The sequence below is a fragment of the Suricata suricatta genome, chromosome 4, assembly GCF_006229205.1.
Source record: "Suricata suricatta isolate VVHF042 chromosome 4, meerkat_22Aug2017_6uvM2_HiC, whole genome shotgun sequence".
In the NCBI taxonomy this organism is placed as follows: domain Eukaryota; kingdom Metazoa; phylum Chordata; class Mammalia; order Carnivora; family Herpestidae; genus Suricata; species Suricata suricatta.
Window position 1 is genome coordinate 45,876,324 of NC_043703.1, and position 27,725 is coordinate 45,904,048.

Genomic DNA, 27,725 nt, shown 5'->3' on the forward strand with positions numbered 1-27,725 from the left:
CTGGGCATTGGAAACGTGATCCTTGCCTTTAGGAAGTTCATGATCTAATGGATTAGAAAGATGATAAGGAGACAGTAACACAGCAGAAATAAAAATTAAATAAAGGGGGATTAATGTATGCTTCTATAATTTTCCATTAAACTAATAACTCAGCCATTCTCTACATAAATGGAGAATTTGATGGTTAAGCTGAATTTTGAAGCATTAGTAAGAGTTAATCAGATTTTTATAAAGTGAATGTAATGGAATAGTGTTTTTTATATTATTGTGTATATGAGCAGAGATGGAGGAAGGAGAGACACTGTTAGTGGGTAGTGGTTTAACTAAAATCTGGGTAAAGGTGATCTTATTAAATAGACTTGGTTTTCCACCTATATTTACTCCCCAGGTGATCCCATCCAGCCTCGTGATTTTAAATCCCATCTACTACTTTCTTGCAGTAGGTTTGCCACTAGAATACAGGTGACATGAAAAGCAGCACTAAACCGAAACCAAAATTGTAAAGGGAAAAAACTCATATCAACATTGTTATTGTTGGACACATAAATTTGAGGAAGTCTACAACTACTAGTCATCGCATCTACAAATGTGGTGGGATTGACAAAAGAACTATAGAAAAGTTTGAGAAGGAGGCTGCTGAGTTGGGAAAGGTCTCCTCAAGTATACCTGGGTCTTGGATAAACTAAAAGATAATTGTGAACATGGTGTCACCATTATCTCTCTGTGGAAATTCAAGACCAGCAAGTGTTCTGTGACTATCATTGATGTCTCAGGACACAAAAACTTTATCAAAAGCATGATTAGAGTACATGTCAAGCTGACTGCCATCCTGATTGCTGCTGGTGTTGGTAAATTTGAAGCAGGTTCTCTGATGGGCAGACCTGTGAGCACGCCCCTCTGGCTTACACAGTGGGTGTAAAACAACTTAGTGTTGGTGTTAACAAAATGGATTCCACTGAGCCACCCTACAGCCAGAAGAGAGAAGAGGAAATTGTTAAGGAAGTCAGCACCTACATCAAGAAAATTGGCTACAATCCCAACACAGTAGCATTTGTGCCATTTTCTGGTTGGAATGGTGACAATATGATGGCGCCAAGTGAAAACATACCTTGGTTCAAGGGATGGAAAGTTACTTCTAAAGATGGCCATGACAGTGGAACCATGCTGCTTGAAGCCCTAGATTGCATTCTGCCACCAAATTGTCCATCTAACAAACCTTGCGTTTGCCCCTCCAGGATGTCTATAATATAAATCGGTGGTATTGGTACTGACCCTGTGGGCCAGGTGGAGACTGGTGTTCTGAAACCTGGCATGGTGGTCACCTTTGCTCCAGTCAAGGTTACAACTGAAGTAAAGTCTGTTGAAATGTACCATGAAGCTTTGAGTGAGGCTCTTCCTTGGGACAGTGTTGGTTTTGATGGCCAAGACGTATCTGTCAAAGATGTTTGCCATGGTGATGTGGCTGGTGACAGTAAACATGACCCACCAGTGGAAGCAGCTGGCTTCACGACTCAGGTGATTATCCTGGGCCATCCAGGCCAAATCAGTGCTGGATATGCACCTGTGCTGGACAGTGCCACAGCTCACACTGCCTGCAGATTCGCTGAGCTGAAGGAGAAGACTGATCATTATTGTGGTAAAAAGCTGGAAGATGGCCCCAAGTTCTTGAAATCTGGTGATGCTGCCATTGTTGATATGGTTCCTGGCAAGCCCATGGGTGTTGAGAGCTTCTCTGACTATCCTCCTCTGGTCTGGTTTGCTGTTCGTGGCCTGAGACAGATGACTGGTGTGAGTGTCATCAGAGAGTGGACAAGAAGGCAGCTGGAGTTGGCAAGGGCACCAAGTCCACCCAGAAAGCTCAGAAGGCTTAGAGAACATCATCCCCAGTGCCTGCCACCGCCGTCACTATTTTTAAAGTTTATTTCTTTATTTATACCATAAATGTGCAGGGGAAGGGCATAGAAAGAGGGAGAGAAAGAATCCCAAGCAGATTCTGCACCGTCAGCACAGACCCTGATACGGAGCTCCATCTCACGAACCCTTGAGGTCATGACCTTAGCCAAAATTAAAAGAGTTGGATGCTTGACTGACTGAGCCACCCAGGTCCCCCCCACCGGTACCTCAATCTTAATTAGAGGTGGAAGAATAGTTTCAGAACAGTTTGTGCCAATTGGCCATTTTAAGTTTAATAGTAAAAGATTGTTAATGCTAACAATGCATCATAAAACCTTCAGAAGGAATGAATGTTTTGTGGACCATGTCTTTTTTGTGTGTATCATTTATAAGTTATTGGTTTTTAAAAGGAGTACTTTCTAATGGAAAAAAAAACTTGATGAAATATCTGTCACAGATTTTTAAGACCTATTAAAACAAAGCTTAATGAAAAAAATTAATAAATGAATACATAACTCTATATCTTTAGCCTATATTTCTTCCTTGATCTTCAGACTTGCATATATCCAACTGCTTATTCAACATCTCCATTTGAAAGTCGAACAGGAGTTTTTAATACAGTATTTCTAAAAACAAGATCTGTGGTTCCCTTCTAAGCCCTTAATTACTGCAAATTCCCCACCTAGTTACTGAGATAAAAACCTTAGAGTCAGCCTACTTTCCTTTCTCATTCAACCAGGTATTCTAACTATATCTTCTCAAGGAATAGCACGTGATTATTAGCATTACTGCTGCAACTGTTATAGTCCAAACCTCCTGGATATCCTATCGTGTCCTAATAAGTTTCTTTGTGTCTATTCTCCTTTCCAATCTATTCTCATTAGCAGCCAGATAGATCCTATTAAAAAAATGGGTTTCCATGCATGTCTCAGATCATCTAGAATAAAAAGCAGCGTTCTTACTGTAACCACATGGCCCTCTGCAATCTGGCCATTTGTTATTTCTCTGCTGTAATCACCAACTCACTGTTGTCTCACTCAGCTCTAGTTGTATCACACTCATTTTTCCTCAAATGCTGCAGGCACACTCATGCCACAGGATCTTGGCACTTGCTGTTCTCTCTACTGGGAATATTCTGCCCCACATATTCATAAAGCTCACTCTCTTGCTTCCTTCAACTCACAACTCAAATGTTACATTCTTTGTGAGATTTCATTACCTTATCTAAAATATATTGTACATGTGTATCTTAGTTTTACTTTTTGGGGATTTTTGTTTGTTTGTTTGTTTGTTTTAGATACTGATGTGTTGTTACCATGCACTAGAATGTAAGAACCATAGGAACAGTGATTTTTACCATTAAACAATTGGTTTTCACGGGTTGATACAAACCAGCTCCAACACACCATTCCTCAGGAGTATCTGTAGTGCAAATGGGAGAAAACTCATACCCAAAGGCACTTTCTCTTCATTGGAAATTCCATTATTCAAACGGCCTTAAAATAAACATAGGTTTTCCATCTCTTTCTAAATGCTGACCTCTTGGGATGAGAAACACATCAAGTTGGATGAATTAGTATATTAGCATAAGATTATTAATTGAATATTTTGCTTCTATGTTAACTTTTTTTAAAATCGTTTAAATGGGGTTTTGCAGGGGTGCCTGGGTGGCTCAGTCAGTTAAGCAGATGACTTCAGCTCATGTTATGATCTCACAGTTTGTGTGTTCAAGCCCTGTGTTGAACTCTGTTCTGACAGCTCAGAGCCTGGAGCCTGCTTCAGATTTGGTGTCTCCCCACCTCTCTGCCCCTCCCCAACTCTCAGTTAGTCTCTCTATCTCTCAAAACTGAATAAATATTTAAAGAAATTTTTTAATGGGGTTTTGCAGATGAGGAGAAGACAAGGATAATTTTGAAAAATGTACCAATACCTGAGTGAAAGAGCCTGGACTGCCATAGGACTAAGGAAACCAGGGGATATGGCTATGGGTAAAGAAAGAGTATGGCTGACATGCCATGTATGGCCATATGATCTCTGTGAGTCTAAAATGGCCAGGAAAGTAAGATGGGGCCTGAAGTTAAGCAAGATAGAGAGGGCCTGAAGTGATAAAGAAGAACTTGCTTTGTTCCTGGGGTAAAAATCCTAACTAAAAATACAGGCATTCCATTCATGAAGTTTAAGTTGTCTACCAGCAAACTGGAATCAGACTTACCTCATTGAAAATGTATTAAAAATCTGAATTAAATAATACTTTAAACATCTACAGTAATGGGTACAGGCCAACAGTAACTAAGTAGCACCAGCCATCCGGGTCCATTGAGAATTCAGCTATTCATTAATGATATATATCAATACATTTCATTACCATCATCAAAGATACCAGATTATGTACAGTTTCTCTTTATTACATAAAGTAATATGGATGCTCCACAACGTGGCAATTTGGTATGACACGATTGGTAAAGGAATCCCCTTCCATAAAGTCACTAAACATTGGTTTAAAATAATTAATGTCTTACACAAATGTAGAACTATGGTCTTGGGAGAAGGAGGGTGTTTTATTTTTCTATGACTCTTTGAAAATAGATGTCAGAAAAAGTTGGTGTGTGATGGGTGCAAGTAATTTCATTTCCATTTAGTAAATACATCACCCTTAGTCTAAAATGACATACAAAACAGGTGGACAAAAACCACCACAGAGGACAAATAGAGTTCAGGCAAACATTATTAAATGGAAGTATACATGTCTATTTCTTTTATGTTCTTTTTAGCTTGAGCAACTAACCATAGCAGTAAAAGTGAAGCTCTTCTACTTCTCTGAACCTCTACTCTGATGTTTGAATTTAAAAAAATTCACATTTTATGGCAAAGAAAAATAAAAAATCAATAATATTTGATATAAAGAAGTCAAAAACAGCTGATAGGAAGCAAAACATAGAAAGGCAAGTGATGGGAGAGTTTGATCCAAATGAGTGAGCAATTACTAAGGAGTCTTACTTGAGCAAGACAGAAGCAGCAGTGTCGGGGCATTAGTTGAACTAAGGAATGAGGACTGATTAAGAACAGCTGGTAGAGGGGGGCTGAGAACAACATAATCCCCTATGTGAATTCAACGTAATTGACTCAGATTATCCCAGAAGCCTCAACTACCTTCTAGCTCCACAAAGCAGCTATTTCTTTTAGAAAGAGATTTTACTCTTTATATCATTAGTTCTTTGATGTCCTACAGAATTATCTTGCAGTAGCTCACCTATGTGTCTTTTTTTTAATTTTTTTAATGTTTTATTTATTTTTGATACAGAGAGAGACAGAGCATGAGAGGGTGAGGGGCAGAGAGAGAAGGAGACACGGAACCGGAAGCAGGCTCCAGGCTCTGAGCTAGCTGTCAGCACATAGCCTGACACGGGGCTCAAACCCATGAACGTGAGATCTGACCTGAGCTGAAGCCGGAGGCTTAACCTACTGAGCCACCCAGGCGCCCCACACCGATGTGTCTTTGCCAGAAGATATCCAGATTCATTATAAATACTAGAACAAGAAATAGCGCAATTCAGAACAACTTGGAAAAAAAGCACATATTTTACCCTGTCTTTCCCCCCAAATTCCAGAAATTCAGAAGTAGAAATTTAAGAAATTTCATGACCATATTTCAGATTTATAATATATTTTTGTAAGATCTGATCATTTTTCAGTGAAAATTTCACATTCATTCCAACCTCCAGCATGAATAAGTAACTTTTTTTTTTTTTTTTGGTGATGTACTTAAGGCATCACTGTGACCCAGAAAAATCTGAATTTAACTTGTAAGGAATACGTAGCTTAGTACCTTGGCAGAGCATATATGCATATACATTTGCTCTCAAAAAGAGAAATGAACAGTATGAATACCCACAGGGAATTTCTAAAGGACCTATGACAGAACATGTTAGCAAAACAATACATAATAATTAGAAATTAAGGCATACTTGAAAAAAATGAAAGCAAATCTGTATTTAAGAGACAGCAGAAAAGAAAGCCCACACTAAACAACTACCTTCAGCATAGAAAACTATATTTACAATTGAATAGTGACTCGTTATTAAAAAATGCAACATACAAATTTTAAAGTGCTTTAGAAATAAAAAAATGATGGCAGACTCATTTTATTTAACATATTTATTTCAAATTTAGATCCACCTGTTACAAAAAGGATTTTGTACTTGTTTAAATCATTAGAAATATTATAGAATAAGATAATAAAAATGCTGTATGACTTGAGCAAAAACGAGATATTACTAAGTTCCCATAATGAACGAATTATTGCAGCTGAACCCTTTTGGCTGCCATCCTGCCCTAAGAAATTCATGTTCATGTCATAGGATTTAGAACTTTCAATCTAAGGACATAACACAAGTCTTCACATCCACTCATATTCTGTTGGCATCCTTCAGCACCTTGTACAATATTTGGGGACTGTGGCTCTTAGCATTTTCTCGGCACATACAGAAACGAGCTTAGTGGGTCATAGATAAATAGTATTTAGGGGCACCTGCATGGCTCAGTCAGTTAAGCATCCCAAAACATTAAAATCTTTTCTAGGGGTTCCTGGGTGGCTTAGTCAGTTAAGTGTCTGACTTCAGCTCAGGTCAGAATCTCACGGTTCATGGTCCGAGCCCCACATTGGGCTCTGTGCTGACAGCTCAGACCCTGGAGCCTACTTCAATTCTGTGTCTCCCTCTCTCTCTACTCCTCCCCCACTCATGCTCTGTTTCTCAAAAATAAATAAGCATTTAAATTATTTTTTAAATTTTTTTCTAAAAAAATAGTGAACTGGTGGCAAACGATATTTGAGAGAGATGCTTCTCAAACTTGACTAAGAACACAAATTGCCTGGAACTTTATTAAAATGCAAACTCTGACTTAGGAGTCTAAGGGGATACAGCCTAGTAAGCTGCATGTCTAAGCGGTACCCAGGTGCATCATGTGGATGCTGTTGCTCCGTGGCATACTCTGTACACCAAGGCTTTAGAACTTAGTTGCTGTTGACCTTTTCTCATCACTAAAAGTGTTTAGTCTAATGCATGAAATTCACATTGTCTTCACTTTAAGGCAATGCTCTGAAAAAGTAAAAACACAATGCTCTGATATCTAAGTCAGAAGCAGAGTGAATACGTATATAGAGAGAAGAGATTTGTGGCCAAAAAACTTTGCTTTTCTGCAATTCTACTTCTAGATACTTTATTGCTATTCTTCCTTGAAGCTAGAGAACACCTTAACAAGAGTGAACCCGTAACAGAAAGTGACATTAATGAAGTTAAGCATGAAGCCTCCACATTACTGACTATTAGCTTGGTCTTTTGATGTCAGCCTCTATCACCTTCTCAATGTATCTGTGGCAAACAAGATTTGGTGCTAAACTTCAACTCTCATTGCATAATATAATGCCAACATGGGAATTTTAGCATCAAATTTCAGATATATATGTACAAAATATTTTTTAAATTAAATCTACTAAAGTTTTGGTTCCAGTTGGCACAGGCATTCCTCAGGCCCGTTACACACATTATACCTGTGGACTCTAAAAAGTCATATTCAATTGCATTAATTTATACAGTTGTAAAAAATTTATGATATGAACAAACTGTTCTGGTAATCAGTGGTTGAGTGTATTTTGCACCCTATCCATGGTTACATACAAAATATTGGTGACTGCATATTTCCTGCAATAATATTTCCCTAGAGTGGTATTTGCTAATGGATAATGGATAAGATAATGCATTATCCTCACTGACAGGATCAACAATACCATTAACATGGTTGCAGATACTAAAGAAATCAGGAAGTATTTTACATATGTGTATATATATGTATATTTGTGTGTGTGTATATATATAATTCTATATAGTAGCTATATATATAGAAACTATATATATTCAGAAAAATATGGATTATGGAGTAGGGCAGAAAGCAAATTATATGAACTCACATACTGATTATGCCCTTCAACAATTCAACCATCATCTTCATATTTAGGAAAGTATAAAACTAGCAAAGGCATACTTCCATGCAAATAAGTTTTCTTTCTCCCCATTCTCTATTTATCTTTTACTTTGCATTTGAAGCCCTAAGGAAACCAGCATCCTTAGATGTGCTAAGATTTTTTTTCACGTGGAATAGAAAAGCACCTTTGTAACAAAATGCAGGAATACGGAATACCAACTGCGATCCAGGCTATCATCACTTTAAACTACGTGACCTCTGAAAACCAAAGGCACTGTCTACTGAAATCAAAGTGCTTGTTTAGAAGATTTCATTTACGTATCACCAGGAAAAGAGAAATGATCTCTCCAGTTGCTTTTTAAGACTCAACAAATCTCTGACCTCCACAGACCTGAGGCACTAACAGTGAATGTTCTAGCCTGAAAGACAGCAGAGGGACGTGGAAGAATATAATAAAGACAACAAAAACTTGCAAATGCTGTTTTATCAGGCAGAAATGATGGAGAAGAGTTATTGATTGTTGTAAACAATGCAACAGAAAATAATATAATATGAATCAAAGAATTAAAACAAAAATAAAAAAAAGAAAAGGTTAAAGAATATCTTCTAAGAATAGGAAAAAAAGAGAAGTTTTGGGTTTTCAAGGGATAGCATCAGAAATGTATACACACAAATCATATGTAGCCATTATGTAAGTATATGTTTATATGTATGTTATTTTAAATATATGGAATGATACAAAACATATATACAAAATTTAGAGTCTAGTACCACTAAGAAAGTTCAATTCAAGGAATAGAAGCATCAGCATTATAACAGAGAATTAGTCAAACTTTATACTGTGCTCCTGAAAACAGATTATTTTCACCACAGGCTACAACCTGTTTTGAAGTTTTACATTTTCTTTATCCCTGCCATAAAAGCTGCTCAAGATGTTCCAGAAAGGTAGGCACTTTCTTTAGTGGTAGAAAAAGCACCCACAACTTAATATTTAATATTGTCCCATCAACCTAAATTTTTTTTCATCAAGATAAAAATAGTAGCCTTAGATCCAGAAAGGAGCAATACAGACCCTAGTGTTTATTAAAAATGGAAGTTCATTTTAATGTTGAATTAACAATATTTTATGCTGAGTTGAGTCGAATGTGAGGAATCTCTTTGTGCTGCATGTTCCTTAATTTTAATTGCCCAATTAGCTGGGGCTGCCTTGTTCGTGCTGAACCAGAGCAAGTCAGACCATTCTCGCAAGCAGAACAAAGGTCAGGGCTGGCAATGTACTCATGTAACTAGAAAGCAAATGACCTTGCATTCTTCATAAGCAATATCATAGGAGAACCGATATCTGAAAATCTACAAGTAATGAACACAAGAGATTGATATTAGGATTGCATTTCTATTTTACTCACTTTTTGCATTATTTTCTCCAAGAACATTTTAAAAGAATACATTTCATCCCCATAGCCCACCTTTATTATAAAGAAGAAACCACATTTTTAAAGAAAGATTAATGAAATTACTGCCACCTTGGAAAATAAGGCCAACCAAAAAGTATTTGACTATTTCTGCCAACAAAAGAAGAAATCTTAGGGAAACAGATGGATATTAGTGCTTTGGGTAAAATAAATAAATAAGAACAACTCAATTTATAAGATGTTGACTTTTAAATTTTGCTATTTCTATTAATATTGTTCATAAATTTATTATAGTGAACCAAAATTAATTCATAAGCATCTGATTTCTTAGCAAATTTAAGTATTCATATGTACGTTTTCCTGATAAGAAAATATAGATAGCTTCTTATTATTTAAGAAGTGATGAGGGCATTGAGTTAGCAACCAACTCTTGATTTTGGCTCAGATCATGATCTCACTGGTTCCTCAGACATAGAGCCCTGCCTCACGTTCTGTTCTGACAGCATGGAGCCTGCTTGGGGGCCTCTCCATCTCTCTCTCTCGCTCTCTGTCCCTTCCCTGCTTGCTCCCCATGCTCTGTTTCTCTCACTCTCCCTCTTAAAATAAATAAACATTAAAAAAAAGAAGTGATGGCAAATGTTTAAATGATACAGTTTCAAATGTGAACGTAATGCAGAGTATATTTGTATCATGGTTAAAAAAATCATATGGTATTGAATTATAATACATTATATAATAAATCAATGTAAAGGGTCTGCAGAGAAAAACAACAATAAAATACAAACGTCACAAAGGATTCAATAAAAAATAAAATTATCAGGAGCATGTTATCAAAAATCAAGGGGAAAAAAAGCAGCCCAAAAACCCCCCAAAACAAAACAAAAATGAGATTAGCGTATATTAGCTATAGTAAGTTTGTTTAATGACTCAAAAGAAAATGTCAGTTTTAATGATTTAGCATATAGGGAATATCAAAAAAGTGAGGAATAAAAACTCTAGAAGAAAATAGAAACCTTAGATATTAAAAGTATACAATCTGAAATGATAAAACACTGCATGGGCTTAACAGCATATTAAAGATCACGGAAGAAAAGTTTAGTGATCTTAAAAGGGACATCCATAGAAATCGTCAGTCTGATGAAGGAGAAACAATGACAATTAAGTGAACAGAGGGGCACCTTGTTGGCTCAGTTGGTAAACATGTGACTATTGATCTTGAGGCCATGATTTCAAGCCATACTTTGGGCACAGAATTAACTTAAAAAAAAAAAAAGAATAGAACCTCAAGGACAAAGAGTTTATCATATGTGTATTTTGGAAAGTATAATAAGAGAAGAGAGAGATAATATGACAGAAAACATATTTGATGAATTGATGATTAGAAATTTTCTAAAAGTTTTGAGAGAAGCAACCGCTTATATAGATCCATAAAGCTCATGGGGTGGCTGGGTGGTACAGTCTATTGAGACTCTTGATTTCAACTCAAGTTATGATCCCAAGGTTGTGGGACTTATCTCCTCCCTGAGCAGGGACCGGGCTTGGATTCATTCTCTCTCTCTCTCCCTTTGCCCTCTCCCTAGGTTGTGCTCTCCCTCTCTCTCTAAACTGAAAAAGAAAAAAAAAAAGAAAAAAAAAAAAACCTCAATGAAACTAAATCAAATTAAATACAAAACAAAATATATTAAGTAACATCATAGTCAAAATATGTAAAATAAAAAATAAAGAGAAACCCTTGACTATCTACAGAGAAAATGACAAAATATATACAGAGAACCAATAATACCAATGAAGACCAATATTTTGTCAGAAACAATAAAGGTCAGACAAACAATAGCATTTAAATGTTGAAAAGCAAACATCCCCGCAGAAATTTATCAGCTGTGTAAGTATTCATCAAAAGAAAGGAAATTATTTTTATTTTTTTTTAATGTTTTTAAATGTTTGTTTATTTTTGAGAGAGACAGAATGCAACTGGGGGAGGGGCAGAGAGAGAGGAAGACACAGAATCTGAGCTGTCAGCACAGAGTCAGCCTGTTGACAGGGCTCAATCTCATGAAGCACGAGATTATGACCCGAGCCAAAGTCAGACAGTTAACCAACCAAGCCACCTAGGTGCCCCAGAAAATAGTTTTAGATAAGCAAAACAGAATTTATTGCCAGAAACCTACACTACAAGAATTACTACAGATCTCAGGAAATGGTATCAAATGGAAACTCTGATATACTTGAGGAAGAGATGAAAAAAATTAAAATGTGGATAAATATTAAAGATTAGTATTGTTCCTTGTATAATTTTCTTAAATGACAAGATTGAAAGCAAAAATATCATGGTAAGGTGGTTATACTGTGTCTAAGAGGGTTTTAACATTTGCAGTGAAATGTATAAAGTCTCAAAATGGGTATTGGTATAGTATTAAATCTATTTAGACTCTGGTAAATTAATGTTTCCTATTTTAATTCCTGTAGCAATCACTAAACTGTATTAAAATGAAATGCTGGTAAAATTCTGTATCCAGGTTATTTGGCCACATTATATATTATCATCATGCATTTAAATTTTTTTAAATATTTGTTCTTTTTGAGAGAGCAGGAGGGAGAGAGAAAGTAAGGGGCAGGGAGGGGCTGAGAGAGAGAGAGAGAGACACAGAATCCCAAGCAGGCTCCAGGCTCTGAGCTGTCAGCACAGAGCCCAATGCAGGACTTGAACTCACCAACTATGAGACTATGACCTGAGCTGAAGTCAGACATTCAACAGACTAAGCCACCCAGGCTCCCCTATCATTATTCATTTTTATATTAACACAGTCGTCAAGGTTATATAGTGTGTGTATTTCTATTTATTTCCAGATACGTAATTGAATGGTAGTAAACGGGAGATGATAGACAGATGCACACTAACATACAGTTGACACAGACTGGTTAAGAGCTTGAACTGTAGAGTAAGACAGCCTGAGTTCAAATCCATCACTTCCATTTAATCTTTATGTGAACTTGGACAGATTACCTAAACTCTCCTTTTCTGAGTTTCTTCATTTTTAAAATGAAGTCAGTAATAATACTTCTTTTACAGGTTTTTTTAATTACACATCTTAATCCATGCATATTTCTTATACCAGGATCTGACACATGATAAGCATTCAGTAAATATCAAAATTTGTTGTTGTTGTTGTCATCACTGTTGTTGATTTCAAGCCACATTAAACATCACTACTTGGCCTTAAATTCATGGTTTGCTTATTTGGTCTTGATTTTTTTTAGAAATATCATAACAAAAATTTTTAAACATTATAAACTTCTGAGTCCAGCAAACCTCAGAGTCACTGATGATTTTCCACATGACTATGGAGGCAGCAAGAACCTGAACCTTCCAGACCTACCTCGGCTGTAGTAGCTCATGCACGGTCCAAAGGGATTCAGGCCTGGTCATGGCATTATAGCTGTTAGTTATAGATTGGTTATTAGTTGTATAGTTCTAGAAACTCTCTCATTGAAGAAACATTCCTTACATAAACAGAAAACTGTGGAAAAATATTCAGATGTTTTAAGAAACTATGCCATTTATCATTTTGACAAAGATGCATATTAGAATGAGTAGATCCCCACATAAAGAAAAATTTTTGACCTACAGGGCTACAGTGAAAATATCTCCATTAGATTTTGCAATATTCATACGTTCTATATACACCTACCTATGAAGACTAAAACTGAAAGCAAAAAAAAAAAAAGGAAAATGCAAACACATGATATTAAAAATGACGAAAAATACTTTTTCTAAAGTTGAATTTAATTATGACAAATCACATATATTAAATCACAGTTGATAAGTTGATATTTAGTATAACTTTGTTTAATGACTAAGTGAATACTTAGTTTATACTACTTCACTTGGAAAGTTAAAGTAAAAGTAAGGAAACGCTAAAATTAATTAAGCTTTATACATTTAAATGCACCACATCAGGACATAAAGACACTGGGGCATTTCTTACATGCCCAGCACCAAATCCAAAAAGAAGTATCAGGGTAAGAAAAGCTCATGCAAAATCTATGAATATATAAATGATTTGGAAGTTTGAAGTGTAAAAGAAAAATACAATAAGAAAAGGCAAGGTGGCAAATGAAAAGGAGATTGCAGAAGACGTTAAGACAAATAATAAGACATTTTTTAAGCATGGAAGGAACAAAAGGTCAGCGATAGAGAGAGTGGAGTTTCTTACAGACGGCCAGAGCAATTTACGGACTGCAAAGACAGGCATTGCTAAAACAAAAATCAAATGAGATCATTGCCTTCCCATTCTCACAGAGGGCTTGGGGAACAGAATCAGAAATAGACATAAATCTCAGGAGAATAAAAAAAAAATACCAAAGAAGGACTGTTCTGTGCTGAAACAAGTGCCTAAAAATAAGATCAGTTATTTTTTTTAAACAAGAACTAAAAATCGCTTATATCCTTATCAAATGTATTATAGCTTTTAAATGGAAACCTACAAAGAGTGTTTGAAGCAAAAGTGCAGCAGAATCTCAGCCACCCCTCTCCCAATCTGTGAGGTAAGTGACTAAAATTGGGACAGACATGAGTCAAATAGGATCTCCATTTGGGATCCATTTCCTAGCAAACAAACAACATTTGGAGCCGTTTCTGTAGGAGTTCCAAAGTCTACATCAACCACAATGAAGAGTAAGTCATCAGGCAATGCAGCTCTTCCCTATGATTACCATCACTGCTGCACAGCAAGACATAGCACCAGAAGGAGTCTGCCTCAATAGAAATGCCTAGAAAAATGCCTAGACTAAGTAAAAAATTCAATTTAATACATAAATATATATGTGTGTGTGTTTATATGTGTGTGCCTGTATCTCGCAGCAGCACCTTCACTTTTACTAAAATAAATGATGCTAACATAAATGTCTTGTTAGATTAGACCCTGGTTCCCATCGCTCAGCCTTCAAGATCGCTAACCTGACCACTGAAATGTCCAACTCGTCTTCGATATTAAATACTGAGAAGTGGCTTTATAGCACATCCAGGTAGCATGAGAGAGCCAAAAGGGATTTCCCTTATGCTATTTTGGAAACAAGTAGTGTAAAATAAGTGAGGATGAGGGGAGGTTAGCCTTGTAAGAGACCTAGGAAGACTGTTAACCATAAGACCACGGAAGAATAGACTATCCCAGGTATAGAAGAAAGATACACTTTTGGGGAGGGGGGAGGGGGATGGAGTTTATATGGCAGGAAGCATGTATGTATGTTTAGGCACTGCTAAACACTACCTGATTTATGTATGTGATTAACATAACCATGAAGAACACCAAAGTATTTTCCTCCCAGAGTCTGTGTATCTGTGGGACCCATATGCAGATAACGTGATAGGCAATTTTACTAGCCTGCTTGGCTTGGCCTGGGTGCCCAGATATTTGGGCAAGCATTAATTGGCATTTTTCTATAAAAGGTTTTTAGATAAAATTAACACTTAAATCAGTGGACTCAAGTGAAGAGAGTGCCCTCCATCATGTGGGTGAACTTATATAATCAGTTGAAGGCCTTAATGGAACCAAGACTGACTCTCCTGACCAAGAAGGAATTCTGCCAGCAGAATGCCTTTGGACTTGAACTGCTACTCTTTTGTGAGTCTCTAGCCTGTCAACCCACTCCATCTCACTTTGGCCTTCCAAACCTCCACAATCACAGAAGCTAATTCCTTAGAATGAATCTCTGGATGACAGAAAGATAGATAATAGATAGATAGATAGATAGATAGATAGATAGATAGATAGATATAGAGATAATACTGTTGGCTCTGATACTCTGGAGAAACTTCACTAATACAGATATGCAGATAAGGATAGGTAAACATTGTATATTAGTAGAAATTATAAATCCCTTTGAATAAACCTGGCTTTGTTAACAGTTATGGTCCAAATGTGAACTATGATGTTGGGGCCTGTCCAGGTAAGATGACCCATTAACTTCTTTACCCTGGAACCCATTTCAATTACTGTTTAGCCAGGGAATGAGATTCCCTCCCAAAATCAGGGGCAGCTTTAATACTCTTTTGAAACACTAATGAAGTAAGATTGTAAGAGAAAGTATATTCAAGAGAAAAACTAGAATTTATTTCAGAGAGTGATGAGAATTCAAAGGGAGAAACCAAAGTGATCGTGCAGAAAAAGAGAATTTACACTACAACATGAGGATGTAAGAAGCATTCGTTCTTTGTGCTTCAGACAGTAAGCTCCAGCCCAAAACAATCATGGAGCTCAATAGTCTATTTAAGCTTCAACTGACCCATGTTAACCTTTTCCCATTAAGGTTGGAAAGACAAGTGGAATAGAGGTGTGTGTTTCTTCTAAAACACTGGTTCTGAAACAGCAAGCTTACTCCGGAAGTTTAATTTAGTAGAGACTATAGTCTTAAGCGAGGTCCATGCTTTCACATTAAAAAAAAAAAATGTTGCTATAAGATTTTGGTGGTAGGATTTCTTCACAATATAATTTCAGAAAAAGACACTTTATGAAGGAAAATATTAGTAATTTAGGGAACTAATAACAGACTGAAATTAGGAAAAAAGAGAATGGCACAAGAATGGAAAATATATAAGAAGTATATTGATGTCATATATGAAGTAAAAGATGGAAGAGAATAATTCTGATGTGTTAACCATTAAAAGATGAAAGATAGGAAAGGAAAGGAGTAAGCCATAAGTCATGTCCCTCAATCACAAAGCAGAGAAAAGCAAACCATTAACCAGCAAATCCACAATGGACTACTAGATAAAAGAGAGAAAAATTTTGAGATGTGCCATGAAACTTGGGCATTATTTATTACGGTTTCTAGCATTATTTTCACTAATAAAAGCCAAAAGGATAAATAAACAGTAAAGAAACCAAATTATTGATTGCTGTATATGGTATATTTTTCTGTTTCTTAACTATAATAAAATAAAACTAATTTTAAAACAAAGTTTATCAAAGACATAAAGCTTTAATTACAAATATTCATAAAATAATTAGATTTAATATTTTGTATTTAAAAATATTTAAGTTATGGCCAAAGTTGTATTCATTAGAAAATATTCACTAAAAGGACATTTTAATTTTCAAATAAAAACAAAAGTATAAATAAATTTATCATTTACACCTAACATAAGAAAAAATAACAATGAATGTTTAAGAGGAGGTGAAATAACCATAAAGATAAATCTAGAGATAATAAATTATGTAATTAAAATATACCCAGAACAGCACAGAGTAATAACTTTTTAATGAAAACGATGAAAATTTAAGTTAGAGAAGGAAAACAGAAAAAGCACACAAACATGAAGAGTAAGAAAAATATATTAAAAACTGTAAAACATTACTTCAGCAAATTTATGCTAACAAATTTTAAATGCATAATAAAATATATTACTTTATATTAAAATGAATTTAGAAATTTATAATACAAATACCATAAAACCAGAAACAGATTATTACTCATGAAAGAAGACATCAACAAACTATAAAATAAAAAGAAATCCAAATATTCTGGTTCCATAAAGTTTTATATAAGGGCTCCATTAAATTTTCATAAATATGATAATTCTTACTTTATGTAAATTAATTCAGAGACAGCGGAACCTATAAAGTTTCCAATAAATTTTGTAAAGCTACTATACAGAAAAACTAGGAAAAGAAAACAGACTAATCTCACTAATCCTACAAATATTCTAAATCAACTACAAGCAAATCCAGCCAATGGGGACAAACCATAAGCACAAAAAAGTGACTTCAAGTGTTTAATTTTATTTCATAAAATTACATGACTATAATTCACCATGCTAGTGGCTTAAAGATGGAGAAACCTTATGGTCAACAGACATTCCAAAAATGAATTTGATCAATTGAAAAAGTCGTAATTCTTAGGTAAAACTATTACCAAAAACAAATGGATAGAAAATAATTCTAAGTCATGGTAACAAACTACATGTTACTACTTAAAAAAGAAGAAAAAGCATCAGAAAGGGGAGAAGCAGAGAGGGAGGCACGTTAACTTAGTATGAACTTCCCCGTAGGGTAAACCCCCACTACCATTCATTGGTAGTAATACCTCTCCGGTCAATGGTCCTTCTTGGAGCAACTTTTCTACTAGATAATGTCAATGCTTAGGACCGTTTCACCTATAAATATTTTCCATTTTCCTTGAACCTCTTTCCAGTTTCTTTTAGTTGAAGATTTTACAATATATAGACACATAAGTATATAAATAATTGGCTACTATAAAAAGGAAAACAAACTATAGGAAATATATGTTACATATTTGCAAAGTATTAATATCTTTAATGTGTAATAAATAATTGTACATCATGTTTTTACAATATACAAAGTAACAAAGTAGATACTTGATAAGAGTTGATGTACATTTGGACACCCTTTCAAGATAAGCAAGTAAAAACAATGAAAAATAAGTTTTACTGAATCAAATCAGTAATGGCACAAAAGTCATTTATTCTCAAAACTGGCAGTGAAACAGGCACTCATGATGGTGTGTAAATGAGTATGGCTTTTACAGAGGGTAACCTGGCAGTCTAAAAAAAGTATATTTTCACATGGTTTTATACATATATTTTTTAATTTGACATAAGAGTCATTTGAGTGGTTCAGTAGGTTAAGCATCCTACCTTTGATTTCGGCTCAGGTCATGATCTCACAGTTCATGAGTCCGACACCCCTCCTCCCCCGACTCAGGCTCTGTGCTGACACCAGAACCTGCTTAGTTTCCCCTCCCTTCCTCCCTCCCTCTCTGTGTCTCTCTCTCCCTCCTATTCTCTCTCTGTGTCCTACCTCCTGCTGACACCCTCTCTCTCCCTCCCTCCCTCTCTCAAAATAAATAAATAAACTTAAAAAAATAAAATATAAAAAAATAAATTCTTAAAAAAATTTGACTTAGGAATATAGTCACAGATTGTATGCCTCACAGCTATATTTATATATGAGCACCGTTTGAAATTAAATCTCAATGATGAGGAAATGGCTAAATTGTGGAAATATAGCATAACTCTTTCAGTTAGTGTAAAGACATTAAAAACTACAATTGGAAATATTTTTAATGCCCCAGTAAAAGCTAATGATAAATTTTAAATGAAAATGCATAAACACACACATATAGACAAATATATATATATATATATATTTGCTTTGCATTCATAGATAAAACAGGAACTAAAGTTTATATATATACACACACACACACACACACACACACACACACACACACACACAAAGTGTTAATACAATAGCAACTTCAAATACACACGCTTACACATATACATACTTGCATGTCTGTATGCCCACAGAGAGAGAAATATGACTGAGATGAAGACATCTATGCTAAAATTTTAAGTGACTAATTCTATTTATTCTAATTTGAGATGATTTTATCCTTAAATTTTATGTAGTTTCTCACTGTCTAAAATAACTTTGTAATTTTCTTTATAATTACAAAAATCCTTTGAAGTTGATTTTAGTAAAGTACATAGCCTCTGAGTCAGTAATGACTCCTTTGAGATTTCACCCCAATGAAATATCTTCAAGGAAAATTAAACACATATGCAAAAACATGTTCATTAAAACATTATTTAAAAAATGGAAAAAATGTAATTAATTTTAAGGTCTTGACCATGGAATTGCCAGCATATTATATGATGAACAAAGATGAGTTCTCTACAGCATACGATGGTCAAAAATGGACTGTACATAAGAGATTCAAAATGATGGAGGACAAGCTGCGGGTCTCTGGAGAGATGAGCGGAGGAGGGGCTAAGTAGGTGATGGGTACTAAGGAGGGCACTTGTGATGAGCACTGGGTATTACATGTAAGTGATGAATCACTAAATTCTACTCCTCAAATCAGTATTAGTGTACATGTTAACTAGAATTTAAATAAAAACTTGAAACAAAAAATAATGGGTTATGGATGTATTGAAGACGTGACTGGTTTTTTCTGAAGTCCAACAACATAAATGTAGAACTTGAGTGATACCACTTACACAACTGCAAAAGGAAAGGTTTCCTCCACATTGTAGCTTTTTTTTTTTTTTTTTTTTTTTTTGAGAGACAGAGAGAGATAGCAAGAGCAGAGGAGGGTCAGAGAGAGAGGGAGATACAGAATCTGAAGCAGGCTCCAGGCTCTGAGCTAGCTGTCAGCACAGAGCCCGATGCAGGGCTCGAACCCATGAACCCTCAGATCATGACCTGAGCCGAAGCCGGCTTAATGGTCTGAGCCACTCAGGTGACCCTGTAGCATCTTTCTGGTTCAGACCACCTTCATTTTGTGATAAAATCTAGAAGAAGCACTACTAGGAGATATGGAAAGAATGAAAACCAAATCATCATCCAAACTTTGTGTTCACAGATAAAACAGGAACTAAAATTATTTACATATTTTATCCCTAACTGTATGGTAGTCAAATCAAAGAAGCTGCAACAAGTTTGAAAGCAAAAGAAAATTGTTCCAGCCTATGGAATTGCATAATCCCCAAACTTATGAACAAAAAAAAAAGCTTGCAGGGATGCCACAAAGTCAAGTCTTGGACCAGGAGTAGGGCAGTTGGCAAGAGTCAACTTCCTTCTCATCTGAACTCAGCAGACCTTTCAGATTTCATTAGTAGAGTAACTGCGATTGAAATCCCCTCTCCTTATAATTTATAATCATTAATTAAATATCCTAGCCTCAGTTACTTCATCTCTAGAATGGGACAACAGTACTACTCCTCACAGTTTCTGTTTTCTGAGAGTGAAAAGTGATGCAGGACACAAAAACTCAATGTTGTCTGGCACACAGTAGTTTTCACACAAAGATTTTATTACGTTTAATCTATTGCACATAAACTGTTATAGTTAGAGCCATCTTCTTAGGCATGAAATCCATACAGTCACATAAGGAACCACAGTCAGAAAATTTTCTACGTGTAATTGAAAGCCTGTGGCCACAAACTTCAAATTCTATTTTTTTAAATTTTTTAATGTTTATTCATTTTTGAGAGATGGAGAGAGATGGAGCATGCATGGGGGAGGGTCAGAGAGAGAGGAAGACACAGAATCTGAGGCAGGCTCCAGCTCTGAGCAGCTGTCAGCACCCATGAACTATGATATCATGACCTGAACTGAAGTTGCACACTTAACCAACTAAGCCACCCTGGTGACCCACAAACTTCAAATTCTTAAATTTTTAAAGAATGGGCTTTAAATTTTCATTTTGCATTTAGTGTTTACCAATTATGTACCTGGCGCTGGTCAGAATAAGGAATCACTTGACTTTATCAACATAATTTGAATATTTTGACTTGTCACAATACTATTCCATGACTTATCACTCTTCTATAATCCAGGACACGTGATTTATCTCCAATTACTGAAATCTATGGCTACTGCTATTGACATAATCTCTTTAAGATAAGGAAATATGTAATATTATAATATTTATAATATAATATGGAATTAATATAATAGATTATAATAGAGTGTCTTCTGGATTTAATCTATTTTCAAAGGAGTACAGTCTTCACTTAGATCACAATGATTTGGAATCATACTGAAGATTTATGACAATTTTAGAAAATGACAATTCACAATTTATTGAATGAAATGATGTATGATGAAAGTACTTTGTATAGCATACAGTGCTATGCTAAAAGCTTTATTTATTTAATTAGTTAAGATGTGAGGAAGGTTCAAGCAATTTTTTTATGGTGAAACAGAGCACTTCCATATTAGCCATTATGGGAAGTCATAATTGTCCAAGCTTCTGCAAACTCAAAAACTTGTATTCTAATTAGTCATCGAATAATTATTCATTTACTTTTGTCACTTTAAAAAATGTCTGCTACTGTATGTGTGTCTTTGAAACACATTTTGTTAAAATCAGTATTCAGTAAAGGGCACACCTTCCTATCTGCCTTGTTAAGTCGTAAAGGATCAGGATCAGATTTTTGAATTGTATCTGACAAGAAATTGATAGCAAGTACAGAAGAGAGGAGTGTTTAGTTCTGTTAGAAATCCATAGTAAATGATTTTTTAGGGGCTTTTTTCTAGGTCAGCACTTTACAAACAGTTTTTCAAAGTTCTAGTTAAAATGTGCTGCTAACATGAAGATATGAAATGGTATTAATCTGAGCATCTTTCAAATATATTCCAAATCCATAGCTGTGAGTTGATGTCTATATCTCATAATTTGTTTTTTTTTAATTCCTCAATGCACATAAATTGTAAACAAGATGTAATGACATTTGGACAAATAACCTGAGTGACAACAATTCTTTTGGTAATTCCCAGAAATGATCAGTTACAGAAATTAAGTAACAGCTGTTCACTAGTGCTATTATAAAAGGTGCTACTTTCTTAAAAGCAGAAGACAATAGACGGATAAAAATACTACCACGCATCTTTGAGCATTTTTTGGCCAATCTGCTCAAACAAGTAACTGGAAACATTAGTAAGATGAATATTCAATCCATGTCTAAGGGTGGAAAACTGAATGGGCTAACCAATGTGGTAAAATGAGATAGGACAGGGGCGCCTGGGTGGCTCCGTCTGTTAAGTGTCCAACTTTGGCTCAGGTCATGATCTCACGGTTTGTGAGTTTGAGCCCCGTGTCGGGCTCTGGAGTCCACTTGAGATTCTGTGTCTTCGTCTCTCTCTGCCCTACCTTGCTCAGTCTCTACCTCTCTTGAAAATAAAAATTAAAAAAATTTTTAAATGTGACAGGACAGGAGCAAAGAAGGCGTAGAAGGGGCTTCTCTTAACACTTTACAACCTTCTGTTAAATAGGTGAGGGGGGTTAAGAAGGACCTGCGATGAGCACCAGGGGTTGTATGGAAGTGTTGAATACTATGTTGTACACCTGAAACGAGTATTACACTGTATGTTAACTAACTAGAATTTAAATAAAAACTTTAAAAATAGATCCTCCTGACTGAAAATTAGCAAACTGGCTTGTTTTTCATATATTTTTGCCTATAAAGGCAAAAAATAAAAAATAAAAAAACACCACCCACAGGGATTGATTCAATTTTTATAAGTTTATTTATTTTGAGAAAAAGAGAAAGAGAGAGAGAGAGAGAGAGAGAGAGAGAGAGTGTGTGTGTGTGTGTGTGTGTGTGTGTGTGTGAGTAAGGAGGGGCAGAGAGACAGAGGGAGAGAAAGAACCCCAAGCAGGGTCTGCATTGTCAGCTCAGAGCCTGACATGAGACTAAAACTCACAAGCTGTGAGATCAGGACCTGAGCCAAAAGCAAGACCCAGACTTAACCAACTGAGCCACCCAGGTGCCCCAGATTGATTTTTTTATAAGTTTACAATATGGCCGCTATATTAAAACTACAGTGTAATACAGTATAGAAGATGAGGGTAATGGCTGGGAATAAAACATGAATATGAAATATCAAAATCTTGATATTTTAAAAAATAAGGTAATATTCCCTTTCTATTTTATTTTCTTGATTTTGGAGAAAGAGTGTGAGCAGGGGAGAGGGACAGAAGGGGAGAGAGAGAGAAAGAAAGAGAGAGAGAGAGTACCTTAAGCAGGTGCCATGCTCAGCGTGGAGCAGGATGAGGGGCTCAATCCCACAACCCTCGCATCCTGACCTGAGCCAAAATCAAGGGTCAGACGCTCAAATGACTGAGCCACTCAGGCAATCTTTCCCTCTCTATTTTGATGAAGATATTGTTCAACTTATACTTCTCTTGTTGCTAATATACATAAAGTTGATGGGTTTGCATGTTTATTTTATATCCAGTCATCTTACTAAATGGTCTGTATTCATCTAAGAGATTTTTGAGTTATTGAATATTTTATGTATGCAACCGTATTAGCTCTGAGCAAAAACATTATTTTTATTCCATATGTATACTTGTTTTCACATCTCACGCCATTGTCTACAAAATCTGAGACATAAATATTCTCTTTTCCACCGGTACAGTAAAGGCTATCTCTGTCTTATTCCTAAATTGAAAGGTAACTTTTTAAACATTGTGTTAGTGCTGTTGCCTTTCTTGTTTGTTTGCTTTGGCTCTGATTTCATCATGTTCAATTAGTTTCTATCCATTTCTATTTTCCTTAGTTTTTAAGTCATTAGTGCTTGATAAAGTATGTATCCATTTTTGGATTCTGTTGATAAATTATATGATATTATCCTCAGAGAGATGTTGAAAGTTTTAGAGGATTCTGATTAAAAGCCTTGCTCAATTTGTGGGAAAAATAAAGTTACACCTCTGACTTTCATTATATACAAAAAGGTAATCTGGATGATTTACATATAAATGTGAAAGGTAATCATTTATAATGGTGAAAATATAAAACAATATTTCATATCTGGGAACAAAGAAAAATACCTAAACAAAACCCAAATTAAAAAAAGAAGTTAGAAGTCAATTGATAGGAATATAGCCAAATTAACTGGTGTAATGTAGCACATCACAGACAAAGTTGACAAATAAGAAACCAATTGCAATATTAAATGCTGACAAGGGATCTTTCGTATAGCCATTTTGGAAATAAATTTTGTAGTATTTAGAGAAATAAAGTATACACCTATCTTACAATTCAGCAATTCGAAACCTAGCTCTATCCAGGAGAAACCCTTACACAGGTTACTAACTATATGCACACACAGTGGTTCATTGTAGGTTGGTCTATGCCAGCGAGGAATCAGAGGGAACTCGCTTGTCTGACTCTAGGTGAATGGCTAGATAAAGCACTATAGTTTCTCAGAGAGGAATACACTGTAACAATGAAAGGCAGTGAACAGCATGAATAGAGTTTAAAATCAGTGCTGAGTTTTAATAATATAGAATACTAAAAGGGATTTACAGCAAAATGCAGTGGAAACATACACATTTAAAACAAGCCTGTTTGTTTTTTCTAACATATGCGTCCAAACAGGTCACAACACATAAATGGATGATCAGGTTTGTTAGTGATGGGTAGGGGGTTCTGATTAGCTTCAGATCAGGCATGGGGAGTGGATCCCTTCTATAAAATATTTGGGTCTATTTATTTGGTTGTATATTTGAAGAGACTTAAAAAATAATATCAATTTATAGAAACATTTACAGAACAGTACACAGAACTCTTGTTTTTGCATTCTTCTATTATCTGGAATCCTCAATATTCAGGATTTTGCCATATTTGCTCTATTATTCATTGGTCACAATGCCTCATCAACCCTTAGCACTTTAGTACGCATTTCCTAAGAAGAGCACTTTCCCATATAACTGCAATGCAACCATCAATACCAAGACATTAACATTGATTTAATACACCACCTAAGTTACAAATTTTGCTGATTGTCCTAACAATGGCCATCATAGAACTAGAATCTAACACAAGATCATTCATTGCATGTAATTGTCACAACTCCCTGGCCTCTTTCACCCAAGAAGAGTTTCTCAGGTTTTTTTTCTTGATTTTTATAACCTTAATACGTTTTAAGAATATAAATTAACGGTCATTTGAATGTACCTGAGTTGGAGTTGCTCTGTTGTTTTTGGATAAGCATCTTCTAAATCAGTAAAATGGTAGAAATACTACAGAAATGGTGGCTATGTCCTTCTTCATGTATCATATCAACAGGCACATTCAGCAATATCAACGTATATCACTTAATTTCGAGGTATATGCTAGGCTTCTCCACTGATTATTATTAAGCCTCCAAAACTGTGGGGAAAAGTGTTAAGATAATACTTCAGCAATAGATTAGTTCACATATCCACATATCATGAAGTGTTATGGGCAGAACTGTGGCCTCCCCAAAATTTATATGTTGAAGTCCCAACCCCCAGTACTTCAGAATTTTACTGTACCTAGAGAAAGGATCTTTAATAGAGAAGTTAAAATAAGGTAATTAGTTTTGGCTTTAATCCATTTTGACTGGTTTTTGTATAAGAAGAGGAAATTGGGCACAGTCCAACAGAGGGAAGAGCATACGAAAACACAGGGAGAAGATGTCTATCTACAAACACAAGAGATAAGTGTGAAACAGCCTTCCCTCATGACCCTCAGAAGGAACTCATTGTGCAAACAGCTTAATCTCAGACTTAAGCCTCCAAAACTGTGGGAAAATAAATTTAGGTTATTTAAGTCACCCAGTCTGGTATTTGTTATGGAATGCTAGCACACTAACATGCTAAAGACTCGTGGTTTCACTTATATTATGTTGTAATGATTTATTTAAATCTTCAGATAGCTCATATTTGAACAAGGGTAGCCTCTTATAAAGCCAGCTCCTGTGTTTCTGGGACACATTCATTCATTGAATTTTCCTTAATTTGTGGCACAATAAGGTTTTTCAGTCCTTTTTCCCATTCTTTTGGATCATTTGCCCGGCAGGAGGCTAATTTACATGTATTACCTGAATGAGCTTGGATGTGGATTGCCTCACCTCCTAATGGGGTATTCAGATGAGCCCTCAGCCTGGACCATCAGCTTAACTACAACTTCACAAGGTACCTTGAGCTAGAGGCACCTACTGAAGTCAGCATCAGATTCCTGACCTCCATAAGGTAATAAATCTTTGCTCTTTAAACCAAAAAGCGTTAAGATAATACTTCAGCAATAGATTATTAGCTCACATTACTGATGGTAAGGTCACCAGTTACATCTTAATTGCAAATATTCAGTGCATTGTTATTCAATTTGAATGTTCTACAACATAATATATTTAAGCTTGGAAGTATACAATGATAAGCTGAATCTATTCTCAGCTGTTTACTTGCAATTCTGTCTTCTCTTTCTGTACCATAATTTGTTAATGTGTTAAGTAAAGCTAAAAATAACAGTGCCTAACTCATAGTTTTCTGTAAATATTAAATGAAATGATACTTGTAAGCCATTTAATAACAATGTCTGGCATATAGCAATTGCACGATAGACAAATATTCATAAATATTGGTTGTACCTGCCACTGTTACTGCTTCTTGCCTCTTGAGATTGTCCTCACCTTTTGCCTCCCTCACATAATCTCTTGGTTTTCTTCTTCCCTCTGAGTAGCTACTTACCCTTTGAGATATTCTCCAGGAAATTTTTCTTATCCCTTTTAACTTATCATTCAGAAAAAAACTAACCATCTCTTGACTCACCTTCGATAGTTCACAAGCACTTTAAAATTAGTAATTTTATACCTTCAAATCTACTTCTTTTCCTTTATTCTCTATCCTCATAAATAGTCTGCTTATCTACTTGGCATATCAAAGCAAAAAAAAATAAGTTTTAATTCAGTCCAACTCAGTTAATCAAGTATTTTGATTACCAACATCTGTAGTTCTAGAAATTTTTTTTTAAAAAAGGAAAATTATATGAGTCTTAACCTTTGAGAAACATGTTGTCTGATTAGTGTACAGAGCAAGTGAATTATCAGTTCAGGTGATTTCAGTATGCCACAAAGCAAATGGGCAGTTGTTAACAAGAAATGGGAGTATAAAAGCTGGTAGACCCAAGTGAAAATGTGTTGGTCTATCTTTATAACGTACTCAGTGGGGAGACTTTGAAAGATTATAATTATGTTTGCAGAGACTTGACACAGCCTCAGCTCTCCTTCAATCATCAATTAAAATATAAGTCCCGTTGGAAGTGTTTTCTCAGTTATTTTTGCAATCAGTCTCTTTCTGCTGCTACTTGTTTACACTCACCTTTATCACTTACTGCTGGAACTACTGCCATCATCCTCCGATTGATTCTCCTTTTTAAATGTACTCATTCTCCTATGGAAAAGATTTCAATGATTACTCAGATCCTTCAGGTTAAAATTCCATCTTGTTAGCTTACCTTCAGCCTAAGGAAGGCCCTTCTTTATTCTCCTCCTGCTTATCTCTGCTACTTTACCCACACCAGCAACACAAGCTTTGACAACTGCAATGAACTTCTTCAACTTTGCTGTAGGGACCATATATTTCCATACTTTCATGGCTACATATAATTCTATTCATTTTGCTTAGAGTTTCCCTTTCCCTATTCCATGTTTCTTTGGATTTTGTCCTTCAACACCAGCCCGCACAGTATCTCCCCCCTGCTCCTTAGTCACCCCCAGTTTTTCTCAGGTGCTTCTGCCTACACTGAAAGAATATCCTTCCTGTATGAGAGTTATGCCTACCTAGTGAAATTTGGGTGTTTTGCGGAATGTTTGAATTATCTGTAGTTATCTTCTGCTCCATAACCCAGAAGAACAGCAGCTTAAAATTAAAAAAAAAAAAAAACATGTATTTATCTCATAGTTTCTGTGGGGTCATGAATTTAGGAGCATGTTAGCCAAATCATTCAGGCTCAGGGTCCCTTATGAGGTTGCAGTCACGGTGTGGCTTTGGGCTGGTTATCTGAAGGCATACCTTGAGCAAAAGGATTCCCTCCTAACATGGTTCACTCAATGTCTTCTTTTTAAATTCTTTCTCTCTCTTTCTTTTAATTTAAATTCAGGTTGG

At 35.6% G+C, this 27,725-nt stretch overlaps 1 long non-coding RNA gene and 1 pseudogene across 1 annotated transcript; one reads left to right on the plus strand and one right to left on the minus strand.

The window, feature by feature from the left end:
• The first annotated feature begins 503 nt into the window (after nt 1–503).
• Nucleotides 504–1,954, plus strand: LOC115290505 (annotated as a pseudogene).
• A 6,997-nt stretch (nt 1,955–8,951) lies between these two features.
• LOC115290506 lies at nt 8,952–27,008 on the minus strand. Its single transcript, XR_003908150.1, has 4 exons — nt 26,940–27,008; nt 24,775–24,969; nt 12,662–12,721; nt 8,952–9,222 (listed from the first exon to the last, which is right to left on the minus strand). It is a non-coding gene; the product is annotated as an uncharacterized LOC115290506 (long non-coding RNA).
• Nucleotides 27,009–27,725: the final 717 nt, after the last annotated feature.